General features: G+C 44.7%; 1 pseudogene; it reads right to left on the bottom strand.

The window, feature by feature from the left end:
* Window positions 1-294: 294 nt before the first annotated feature.
* Window positions 295-1,204, bottom strand: LOC133052785 (palmitoyltransferase ZDHHC3-like; annotated as a pseudogene).
* Window positions 1,205-4,389: the final 3,185 nt, after the last annotated feature.

Raw genomic sequence — 4,389 nt, 5'->3', positions numbered from 1 at the left:
CTACAGAGTAGCCCTGTTCACAGCAACTAGAGAAAAGCCTGCATGCAGCAATGAAGACCCAGCCCAGCCAAAAATAAATAAAATTATTATATTTTTTAAAAGGAAAAAAGAAAAGCAGAAAGGATGATCTATTAAAAACAAAACACGGAGACATTTTTTTTTCCTGCAATGTTCTGCCATTTTACTTGAGACATTAAACAAAAAATGTTTTATTTAGAGTTGTTGTGTTGGTTTTTCGGTTTGGACATTCATAAGACCCAATCCAAGGGTAGTGCTGGGATGTTGTTTGTGTCTGAGTGGCAATGCTGGTCAGGGTCTTTCAGATCATATGCTGGTACTGGTCTGCCTTGCCTTGGTTTGGCATGACAAAGGGGCTGGCCCAGCCTAGAGAGAAGGGGTGGCCAAAAACGGCTTTCAGGTTCACCCATGTTGTTTTCTTGACCCATCTTCTGTCTTCCTTTTTCAGTTGTTCTATTCTTGTCTCATCTGTGCAGATGGAGAGCATCTGGGTCCCGAACATGGCCGATGTGAAAATGAGGAAGAGCAGCCCCTCCAAGCCGAGGAGGATGAGGAGGGTCATCGTGGTGGGCGAGGAGGAGCTGCAGTCTTCTTCAAAGCAATGCAGGAAGTGGAATCCCACCAAGATGAGGGCGTGCAAGGAAATGAGAGCTACATACATTGTAAACAGGACGAAGTACTTCTGGTTCTTCTCGCCGACACAGTTGTTGATCCAGGGACAATGGTGGTCCATCTTCCGAATGCACCGCTTACAAACCCTGCAGTGGTGGGCTCGGTCGGGCTTGATGCTGCAGCATTTGGGACAGTTGTACAGCACCTGACCAGACTTCAGCTGTAAACTCTCGATGAATTCTTTAGTGGCATTTCCTTTGGGCACAGCCCCAGGGTCGGTCAACATGGCCCGGCAGTGGGAAGCCAGGGCCAAGAAGGCCAGCAGGCTGAACACGATTCCGTTAATGGCGCTGTACACGTAGTCCCCGGATGGAATCAGCATGACGAAGAGGACCACGAACTCCGCATAGAAGACCAGAAACCAGGTGACAATGGCACAGAAAATGCCACAGCCATCGGGGATGAACCACATGGTGCCCGTCGGATAGGGGTGGTAAGGTGGGACGCACTTCTCTGACTGGAGGCACTCTGGTTTCCACTCAAGGTCTCAGAAGCGGTGGGCGGGGATAAACATTCTAAGCTATTTTGTCCATACTGGCCTTGTGAAGCTGCAGGCAGTTCCTCAGTCCGACTCCTGATGTGGCTCTGATTGCCGCCAGCGTCGTCGCTCCTCAGGCAGCCTCCGACCTGGGACCCGACCTCAGGCTGCAGCGACGGCTCCCCGGCAGGAGGCGCCGCAGCTTCCGGGATTCGGCCAGACACGAAGCGGCGCGCCCATCAAGCGCCCCTCAGTGGGGTGGCGGCGGCTGCCGAAGCCGGCGCCGCCCAGCACTCTTATTGCCCTAAACCTTTGGAAGGCAGTTATGCTCACCAGCATACCACAGATGTCACTAACATTTGGATTCCTCCCTCTACACTGTAGAGCTGTACAATTAACATAGGCTGCTGTTGAGTCCAGGTTTCCCTGTTGTGGTGGCTCAGACGGTAAAGAAGCTGCCGGCAATGCGGGAGACCCAGGTTCGATCCCTGGGTCAGGAATATTCTCTGGAGACGGGAATGGCAACCCACTCCAGTATTCTTGCCCGGAGAATTCCATGGGCAGAGGAGCCTGGCGGGCCCCAGTCCACAGGGTCAAAAAGAGTCAGACACAGCTGAGCGACTAACACTGTTGAGTCCAGGTTTCAATCAGTAGGACTAATCCTAGAAATATTGCTAGCTGCTTTAGCTAACACAGTACATACATCCAGGAATGCTAAGTGCACCCATACTGAAAAGTCTGGCCCTACCCAAACCAAAGATATCACAAGAAAATTACAGACCAATATCCCCTATGAATACAGATGCAAAAATCCTCAACAAAATACTAGCAAACAGAATCCAACAGCATATTGAAAGGATTATACATCATGATCTAGTGGGATTTGTTCCAGGAATGCAAGAGTGGTTCAACATCAGAAAATCAATCAAGGTTATAGATACATCACATTAATAGAACAAGGGAAAAAATAACCTACATGATCATCTCAACTGGTGCAGAAAGGGCATTTCAGATGCAGAAAAGGCCTAGATCTAATAAATTCAGCAAAGCTGCAAGGAACAAGATCGACACATAAAAATCAGTTGTGTTTTAAAATGAAATGAAGAGCAATTTCATTTACAATACCATCTAAAAGATATCTGTAGGGTACTTTCTTGGTGGTCCAGTGGCTAAGACTCTGCACTCTCAATGCTGGAGGCCTGAGTTCAATCTCTGGTCAGGGAACTAGATCCCACATGCCACAACTAAAGATGTCACATGCCACAACTATAGATGCCACATGCCATAAGGAAGGTTGATTTTTTTTTTTGACTCCATAGAATGTGGGATCTTAGTTCCCTGACCAGGGATCGAACTCACACCCCCTGCATTAGAAGCCTGGAGTCTTAACCACTGGACTGTCAGGGAAGTCCCCAGATTGGAAGATTTTATATTAAGATGTTACTAATACCCAAAGCAACCTACAGATTCAACAAAATCCCTATCAAAGTTCCAACAGCCTTTTTGCAGAAATGTGGAGATGCCAATCCTCAAATTCATATGGAATTTCAAGGGGCCTTGAATAGTCAAAACAATCTTGAAAAAGACAAATCAAATGACCAAGTGGTTTTTGACGAGAGTGCCAAGTCCATTCAGTGGGGTAAGGATAGTCTCTTCAACAGAGGGTGCTGGTGCAGCTGGGTTTTTATATGCAAAAGAATGATGTTGGACCCGTACCTCATACCTATACTATTAATTCAAAATGGATCAACAACCTAAATACAAGAGCTAAAACCACAAAACTCTTAGAAGAAAACACAGGGGTAAATCTTCATGACCTTGGATTTGGCAACAGGTTCTTTTTTAAAATTTATTTTTAGTTGGAGGATAATTGCTTTACAATGTTGTGTTGGTTTCTGCCATACAACAACATAAATCAGTCATAAGTATACATATATCCCCTCCCTCTTGAACCTCCCCCAATCCCACCTCTCTAGGTCATCACAGAGCATGAGCCTTGAAAATATTATTCTAAGGGAAATAATCCAAACATAAAAGGACAAATATTGTAAGATTCCAGTTATATGAAATATCTAGAATTGGTAAATGTGTAGGGACAGAAAGTAAGTTAAAGGTTACCAGGAACTAGGGGCAGAGTAGAATGGGCTTTATTGCTTAATGGGTGCAGAACTTCTGTTTGGGATGATTAAAAAAATAGTTTTGGAATTAGGTAATGGTGATGGTTGCAAAACATTTGAATGTAATTAACACCACCTGCCTGTATACTACAAAGTGGTTAAAATGGCAAATTAAAAAAAAATTGTTTTAATTGGAGGCTAATTACTTTACAATATTGTAGTGGTTTTTGCCATACATTCACATGAATCAGCCATGGGTGCACATGTGTTCCCCATCCAGACCCTCCCTCCCACCTCCCTCCCCATCCCATCCCTCAGGGTCATCCCAGTGCACCAGCCCTGAGCACCCTGCCTCATACATTGAACGCGGACTAGCGATCTATTTCACATATGATAATATACATGTTTCAATGCTATTCTCTAAAATCATCCCACCCTCGCCTTCTCCCACAGAGTCCCAAAGTCTGTTTTCTACATCTGTGTCTCTTTTGCTATCTCGCATATAGGGACATCGTTACCATCTTTCTAAATTCCATATATATGCGTTAATATACTGTATCGGTGTTTTTCTTTCTGACTTACTTCGCTCTGTATAATAGGCTCCAGTTTCATCCACCTCATTAGAACTGATTCAAATGCATTCTTTTTAATAGCTGAGTAATATTCCATTGTGTATATGTACCACAGCTTTCTTATCCATTCGTCTGCTGATGGACATCTAGGTTGCTTCCATGTCCTGGCTATTGTAAACAGTACTGTGATGAACATTGGGGTACACGTGTCTCTTTCAATTCTGGTTTCCTCGGTGTGTACGCCCAGCAATGGGATTGCTGGGTTGTATGGCAGTTCTATTTCCAGTTTTTTAAGGAATCTCCACACTGTTCTCCATAGTGGCTGTACTAGTTTGCATTCCCACCAACAGTGTAAGAGGGTTCCCTTTTCTTCTCACCCTCTCCAGCATTTATTGTTTGTAGACTTTTGGATAGCAGCCATTCTGACTGGCATGAGATGGTACCTCATTGTGGTTTTGATTTGCATCTCTCTGATAATAAGTGATGTTGAACATCTTTTCATGTGCTTGTTAGCCATTTGTATATCTTCTCT

This window comes from Dama dama, chromosome X, assembly GCF_033118175.1.
Source record: "Dama dama isolate Ldn47 chromosome X, ASM3311817v1, whole genome shotgun sequence".
In the NCBI taxonomy this organism is placed as follows: domain Eukaryota; kingdom Metazoa; phylum Chordata; class Mammalia; order Artiodactyla; family Cervidae; genus Dama; species Dama dama.
Note: the sequence above shows the minus strand (reverse complement) of the source record. Positions and strands in the feature narration are given on the sequence as shown.